This window comes from Pristiophorus japonicus, chromosome 15 (assembly GCF_044704955.1).
Source record: "Pristiophorus japonicus isolate sPriJap1 chromosome 15, sPriJap1.hap1, whole genome shotgun sequence".
Classification (NCBI taxonomy): Eukaryota; Metazoa; Chordata; class Chondrichthyes; family Pristiophoridae; genus Pristiophorus; species Pristiophorus japonicus.
The window spans coordinates 80,210,613-80,219,158 of NC_091991.1; the positions used below are offsets into that span (position 1 = coordinate 80,210,613).

Consider the following 8,546-nt stretch of genomic DNA (forward strand, 5'->3'; position numbering starts at 1 on the left):
CACTCCCTCCCTCGCTCTTCCCCCCCATTCTCCCTCTCCCCCTCTCCCCCCATTCCCCTCCCTCTCCCCCCCCTTCCACATCCCCCCCCTCTCCCCCCCCTTCCACATCCCCCCCATTACCCCCTTCCACTTTACCCCATTCCCTCACCCCTCCATTCCCCCTCCCTTGCACTCCCCCCCCCACCCTCGCTACCCCCATTCCCCCTCCACCACCCCCCACTGCTCCCTCTCGCCCCTCCCTATTCACTCTCCACCTCATCCCCTCCCTCCCTTCTCCCACCTCCTTTGCTCCCCTCCCTCCCTTTTCCTCCCTTCCTCATTTCTCCTCCCTTCCTCAAACCCCCTCTGCTCACTGCAATTCCCTCTCCCCACTCCTCTCATCCACCATTTCCACTCCCTCCCCTCCAGTCATTCCCCCCCCCCAATCTTACCCTCATTTCCCCTCCACCCTTCCCCTATTTCCCCTTCTCCACCCTTATTCCCATTCCCTCTCCCCCTGCCCCCTCTCTCATCCTTCATCCCTCCCTCATTCCCCCTCCCTGTATCCCTCATTCCCTCCCCTCCCTCATTTCCCCCCCTCCATCCCCTCCACACATTTCCCCTATCTCTCTCATTTCTCCTCCCTCCGCTCACTCCCATTCCCTCTCCCCCACCCCCTCTCTCATCCCCCATTTCCCCTCCCTTCCCGCTCCCCACCCTTCCCCTCCTCCCTCATTCCCATTCCCTCTACCCCATCCTTCATTTCTCCTTCGTCCCTCCCTCATTTCCCCTCCACTCTCTCCCTCCCTCATTTTCCCTCCCACACTCCCTTTCCTTCTCCCCCACCTTTCCCCTCTTTCCCCCCCCCTTTCCCCTCCGCTTTCCTCCCCCCACCTTTCCCTTCACCTCCCCCACCCTTACCCCCATTCTCCCTCCCTCGCTCCCCTGTTACTTACCCTCCCCCCCCATTCCCCCTCCCAAGCTCCCCCTCAATCCCCCCTCCCTCTCTCCCCCTCAACCCCCCTCCCCCCAATTACCCCTCCCTCTCTCCCCCTCAATCCCCCCAATTCCCCCTCCCTCTCTCCCCCTCCATCCCCCTCTCTCGCTCCCCCTCAATCCCCCTCCCTCCCGTTTTCCCACCCTACCCCCCCATTCCCCCTCCCTCACACCCCGCCCCCTCATTCACCCTCCCTTGTACCCCGCCCCCCTTTCCGCCTCCCTCACGCACCCCGCCATTCCCCCTCCCTCGCGCCCACCCCATTTCCCCTCCCTCGCATCCCGACCCCACATTCCCCCTCCCTCGCACCACGACCCCCCATTCCCCCTCCCTCGCACCCAGACCCCCCATTCCCCCTCCCTCGCACCCAGACCCCCCCATTCCCCCTCCCTCGCACCCCAACCCCCCATTCCCCCTCCCTCGCACCCCGACCCCCCATTCCCCCTCCCTCGCACCCCATTCCCCCTCCCTCGCACCCCAACCCCCCATTCCCCCTCCCTCGCACCTGACCCCCCATTCCCCCTCCCTCGCACCCCGACCTCCCATTCCCCCTCCCTCCCTCCCCACCCCATTCCCCACTGCTCCCTCCCCCGCTATTCCCCACTGCTCCCTCCCCACCGATCCACATTCACCCTCCACCTCATCACCTCCCTCCCTCATTTCCTTCCCCCTCCCTCAATTCCCCCTACCTCCCTCCCTCATTTTCCCCCTACCTCATTTTCCCCCTCCCTCCCTCATTTCCCCCTACCTCCCTCCCTCATTTTCCCCCTCCCTCCCTCATTTCCCCCCTCCCTCCCTCATTTCCCCCCTCTCCCCCTCATTTCCCCCCCTATCTCCCTCTCTCATTTTCATCCTCCCTCATTTTCCCCCTCCCTCCTCCCTCATTTTCCCCCTCCCTCCCTTCCCCCTACCTCCCTCCCTCATTTCCCCCCTACCTCCCTCCCTTATTTTCCCCCTACCTCCCTCCATCATTTCCCCCCACCTCCCTCCATCATTTCCCCCCATACCACCCTCCCTCCCTCCCTCCCTCATTTTCCCCTACCTCCCTCATTTTCCCCCTACCTCCCTCCCCCCTCATTTTCCCCCTACCTCCCTCATTTTCCCCCTACCTCCCTCATTTTCCCCCTAACTCCCTCATTTCCCCCCACCTCCATTTCTCCCTCCCTCATTTCCCCCCGACCTATTTTCCACCTCCCTCCCTCATTTCCCCCTCCCTCATTTCCCCCCTACCTCCCTCCCTCACTCATTTTCCCCCTGCATCTCTCCCTCATTTTCCCCCTACCTCCCTCCCTCACTCATTTTCCCCACTACCTCCCTCCCTCATTTTCCCCACTACCTCCTTCCCTCCCTCATTTTCCCCCTACCTCCCTCATTTTCCACCCACCTCCCGCATTTTCCACCCACCTCCCTCCCTCATTATCCCCCACCTCCCTCCCTCATTATCCCCTCTACCTCCCCCCTTCTTTCCCCTCTACCTCCCCCCTTCTTTCCCCTCTACCTCCCCCTTCTTTCCCCTCCACCTCCTCCCTTCTTTCCCCTCCCTCCCCCCCTCATTTCCCCTTCCCTCCCACATTTCCCCTTCCCTCCCACATTTTCCCCCTCCCTCCCTTTCCCCCTCCCTCCCTTTCCCCACTCCCTCCCTCATTTTCCCGCTCCCTCCCTCACTCATTTTCCCCCCTCCCTCATTTTTCCTCCCTCGCCTCCCTCATTTTCCCCCCTCCCTCATTTCCCCCCTCCATCCCTCATTTCCCCCCTCCCTCCCTCCCTCATTTCCCCCGCCCTCATTTCCCCCCTACCTCCCTCCCGCGCCCCCCTTTCCCCCTCCCTTGCCCCACATTTCCTCTCCCTCGCCCCCTGCACCCCCATTTCCCCTCCCTCGCCCCCTGCGCCGCCCATTACCCCTCCCTCGCCCCATCATCGCCCCCCCCACCCTCATCATCATCTCACCCCCCCACCCTCCCCCTCATCATCATCTCACCCCCCACCCTCCCCCTCATCATCATCTCACCCCCCACCCTCCCCCTCATCATCATCTCACCCCCCACCCTCATCATCATCTCCCCCCCCACCCTCCCCCTCATCATCATCTCCCCCCCCCACCTCCCCCTCATCATCATCTCCCCCCCCACCCTCACCCTCATCATCTTCCCCCCCCCACCCTCCCCCTCATCATCATCTCTCCCCCCCCACCCTCCCTCTCGTCATCATCTCCCCCCCACCATCATCATCATCTCCCCCCCATCATCATCATCTCCCCCCCCTCATCATCATCTCATCTCCCCCCCCCTCCCCCTCATCATCATCTCCCCGCCCCACCCTCCCCCTCATCATCATCTCCCCCCATCATCATCTCCCCACCCTCCCCCTCATCATCATCTCCCCTCCCCCTCATCATCATCTCCCCCCCCCACCCTCCCCCTCATCATCTCCCCCCCCACCATCCCCCTCATCATCATCTCCCCCCCCACCCTCCCCTCATCATCATCTCCCCCCCCACCCTCCCCCTCATCATCATCTCCCCCCCCACCCTCCCCCCTCATCATCATCCCCCCCCCACCCTCCCCCTCATCATCATCTCCCCCCCCACCCTCCCCCTCATCATCATCATCTCCCCCCCACCCTCCCCCTCATCATCATCTCCCCCCCCACCCTCCCCCTCCCCCTCATAATCATCTCCCACCCCCACCCTCCCCCTCATCATCATCTCCCACCCCCACCCTCCCCCTCATCATCTTCTCCCCCCCCACCCTCCTCATCATCATCTTCTCCCCCCCCACCCCTCCTCATCATCATCTCCCCCCCCCCACCCTACCCCTCATCATCATCATTTCTCCCCCCCCCACCCTCTCCCCTCATCATCATCTCACCCCCCCCCTCCCCTCCCCCTCATCATCATCTCCCCCCCACACCCTCCCCCTCATCATCATCTCCCCCCCCCACCCTCCCCCTCATCATCATCTCCCACCCACCCTCCCCTCATCATCATCTCCCACCCTCCCCCTCATCATCTCCCCCCCCCCACCCTCCCCCTCATCATCATCTCCCCCCCCCACCCTCCCCCTCATCATCATCTCCCCCCCCACACTCCCCCTCATCATCATCTCCACCCTCCCCCTCATCATCATCTCCCCCCCCACCCTCCCCCTCATCATCTCCCCCCCACCCTCCCCCTCATCATCATCTCCCCCCACCCTCCCCATCATTCTCCCCCCCTCATCATCATCTCCCCCCCACCCTCCCCCTCATCATCATCTCCCCCCACACCCTCCCCCTCATCATCATCTCAACTCCCCACCCTCCCCCTCATCATCATCTCACCCCCCACCCTCCCCCTCATCATCATCTCCCCCCCCCACCCTCCCCTCATCATCATCTCCCCACCCCACCCTCCCCCTCATCATCATCTCCCCCCCCACCCTCCCCCTCATCATCATCTCCCTCCCCCACCCTCTCCCTCATCATCATCTCCCTCCCCCTCATCATCATCTCCCACCCCACCCTCCCCCTCATCATCATCTCCCACCCTCCCCCTCATCATCTCCCCCCCCCCACCCTCCCCCTCATCATCATCTCCCCCCCCACCCTCCCCCTCCTCATCATCTCCACCCTCCCCCTCATCATCATCTCCCCCCCCACCCTCCCCCTCATCATCTCCCCCCCACCCTCCCCCTCATCATCATCTCCCCCCACCCTCCCCATCATCTCCCCCCTCATCATCATCTCCCCCCCACCCTCCCCCTCATCATCATCTCCCCCCACACCCTCCCCCTCATCATCATCTCACTCCCCACCCCCCCCTCATCATCATCTCACCCCCCACCCTCCCCCTCATCATCATCTCCCCCCCACCCTCCCCCTCATCATCATCTCCCCCACCCTCCCCATCATCTCCCCCCCTCATCATCATCTCCCCCCCACCCTCCCCCTCATCATCATCTCCCCCCACACCCTCCCCCTCATCATCATCTCCCCCCCCACCCTCCCCCTCATCATCATCTCCCCCCCCACCCTCCCCTCCCCCTCATCATCATCTCCCACCCCCACCCTCCCCCTCATCATCATCTCCCACCCCCACCTCCCCCTCATCATCTTCTCCCCCCCACCCATCATCTTCTCCCCCCACACCCTCCTCATCATCATCTTCTCCCCCCCCCCAACCCTCCTCATCATCATCTCCCCCCCCCCCACCCTACCCCTCATCATCATCATTTCTCCCCCCCCACCCTCTCCCTCATCATCATCTCACCCCCCCACCCTCCCCCTCCCCCTCATCATCATCTCCCCCCCACACCCTCCCCCTCATCATCATCTCCCCCCCCCCACCCTCCCCCTCATCATCATCTCCCACCCCACCCTCCCCCTCATCATCATCTCCCACCCTCCCCCTCATCATCTCCCCCCCCCCACCCTCCCCCTCATCATCATCTCCCCCCCACCCTCCCCCTCATCATCATCTCCCCCCCCACACTCCCCCTCATCATCATCTCCACCCTCCCCCTCATCATCATCTCCCCCCCCACCCTCCCCCTCATCATCTCCCCCCCACCCTCCCCCTCATCATCATCTCCCCCACACCCTCCCCCTCATCATCATCTCACTCCCCACCCTCCCCCTCATCATCATCTCACCCCCCACCCTCCCCCTCATCATCATCTCCCCCCCCCACCCTCCCCCTCATCATCATCTCCCACCCCACCCCTCATCATCATCTCCCACCCTCCCCCTCATCATCATCTCCCACCCTCCCCCTCATCATCTCCCCCCCCACCCTCCACCTCACATCATCTCCCCCCCCCCCACCATCCCCCTCATCATCATCTCCCCCTCCCCCTCATCATCATCTCCCACCCTCACCCTCATCATCATCTCCCACCCCCACCCTCCCCCTCATCATCATCTCCCCTCCCCCTCATCATCATCTCCCCCCCACCCTCCCCCTCATCATCATCTCCACCCTCCCCCTCATCATCATCTCCCCCCCCCACCCTCCCCCTCATCATCATCTCCCCCCCCCACCCTCCCCCTCATCATCATCTCCCCCCCCCCACCCTCCCCTCATCATCATCTCCCCCCCCCACCCTCCCCCTCATCATCATCTCCCCCCCCCACACTCCCCCTCATCATCATCTCCCCCCCCACCCTCCCCCTCATCATCATCTCCCTCCCCCTCATCATCTCCTCCCCCCTCATCATCATCATCATCTCCCCCCCCCCACCCTCCCCCTCATCATCATCTCCCCCCCCCACCCTCCCCCTCATCATCATCTCCCCCCCCCACCCTCCCCCTCATCATCATCTCCCCCCCCACCCTCCCCCTCATCATCATCTCCCCCCCCCACCCTCCCCCTCATCATCATCTCCCCCCCCACCCTCCCCCTCATCATCATCTCCCCCCCCACCCTGCCCCTCATCATCATCTCCCCCCCCCACCCTGCCCCTCATCATCATCTCCCCCCCCCACCCTGCCCCTCATCATCATCTCCCCCCCCCACCCTCCCCCTCATCATCATCTCCCCCCCCCCACCCTCCCCCTCATCATCATCTCCCCCCCCCACCCTCCCCCTCATCATCATCTCCCCCCCCACACCCTCCCCATCATCATCTCCCCCCCCCACCCTCTCCCTCATCATCATCTCCCTCCCCCACCCTCATCATCATCTCCCTCCCCCACCCTCATCATCATCTCCCCCTCCCCCTCATCATCATCTCCCCCCACCCTCCCCCTCATCACCCCCCCCACCCTCCCCCCTCATCACCCCCCCCACCCTCCCCCCTCATCACCCCCCCACCCTCCCCATCACCCCCCCCCCCACATCACCCCCCCCACCCTCATCACCCCCCCCCACCCTCATCACCCCCCCCACCCTCCCCCCTCATCACCCCCCCTCATCACCCCCCCCCCACCCTCCCCCTCATCACCCCACCCACACCCTCCCCCTCATCACCCCCTCACACCCTCCCCCTCATCACCCCCCCACCCTCCCCCTCATCACAGCCCCCCCACCCTCCCCCTCATCATCCCCCCCCCACCCTCCCCCTCATCATCCCCCCCCCCCCACCCTCCCCCTCATCATCCCCCCCCCCCCACCCTCCCCCTCATCATCCCCCCCCCCACCCTCCCCCTCATCATCCCCCCCCACCCACCCCCTCATCATCCCCTCCCCCCACCCTCCCCCTCATCATCCCCTCCCCCCACCCTCCCCACATCATCTCCTCCCCCCACCCTCACCCCTCATCATCTCCTCCCCCCACCCTCCCCCTCATCATCTCCTCCCCCCACCCTCCCCCACATCATCTCCTCCCCCCCACCCTCCCCCTCATCATCTCCCTCCCCCCACCCTCCCCCTCATCATCATCTCCTCCCCCCACCCTCCCCCTCATCATCATCTCCTCCCCCCACCCTCCCCCTCATCATCATCTCCCCCCCCACCCTCCCCCTCATCATTATCTCCCCCCCCACCCTCCCCCTCATCATCATCTCCCCCCCACCCTCCCCCTCATCATCATCTCCCTCCCCCACCCTCTCCCTCATCATCATCTCCCTCCCCCACATCATCATCTCCCCCCCCCACATCATTCATCTCCCCCCCCACCCTCCCCCTCATCATCATCTCCCTCCCCCACCCTCTCCCTCATCATCATCTCCCTCCCCCACATCATCATCTCCCCCCCCCCCACATCATCATCTCCCCCCCCCCCACATCATCATCTCCCCCCCCCACCCTCCCCCTCATCATCATCTCCTCCCCCTCATCATCATCACCCTCCCCCCCCATCATCATCTCCCCCCCCCACCCTCCCCCTCATCATCAACACCCTCCCCCCCATCATCATCTCCCTCCCCCTCATCATCATCTCCCTCCCCCCCATCATCATCTCCCACCCCCCCCATCATCATCTCCCCCCCTCATCATCATCTCCCCCCACATCATCATCATCTCCCCCCCCGACCCTCCCCTCATCATCATCACCCTCCCCCCCATCATCATCTCCCCCCCCACCCTCCCCCTCATCATCTCCCCCCCCCACCCTCCCCCTCATCATCTCCCCCCCCCCACCCTCCCCCTCATCATCTCCCCCCCCCCACCCTCCCCCTCATCATCTCCCCCCCCACCCTCCCCCTCATCATCTCCCCCCCCCACCCTCCCCCTCATCATCTCCCCCCCCACCCTCCCCCTCATCATCTCCCCCCCCCCACCCTCCCCCTCATCATCTTCCCCCCCCACCCTCCCCCTCATCATCTCGCCCCCCCACCCTCCCCCTCATCATCTCCCCCCCCCACCCTCCCCCTCATCATCTCCCCCCCACCCTCCCCCTCATCATCATCTCACCCCCCACCCTCCCCCCTCATCATCATCTCACCCCCCACCCTCCCCCTCTCATCATCTCCCCTCCCCCTCATCATCATCTCCCCCCCCCACCCTCCCCTCATCATCATCTCCACCCTCCCCCTCATCATCATCTCCCACCCTCACCCTCATCATCATCTCCCACCCCCACCCTCCCCCTCATCATCATCTCCCCCCCCCCTCCCCTCATCATCATCTCCCCTCCCCCTCATCATCATCTC

General features: G+C 64.6%; 1 protein-coding gene across 1 annotated transcript in view; it reads right to left on the reverse strand.

Annotated features, from left to right (window-relative positions):
- pdzrn4 (PDZ domain containing ring finger 4) overlaps positions 1–8,546 on the reverse strand; it is a 572,541-nt gene that overhangs the window by 562,456 nt on the left and 1,539 nt on the right.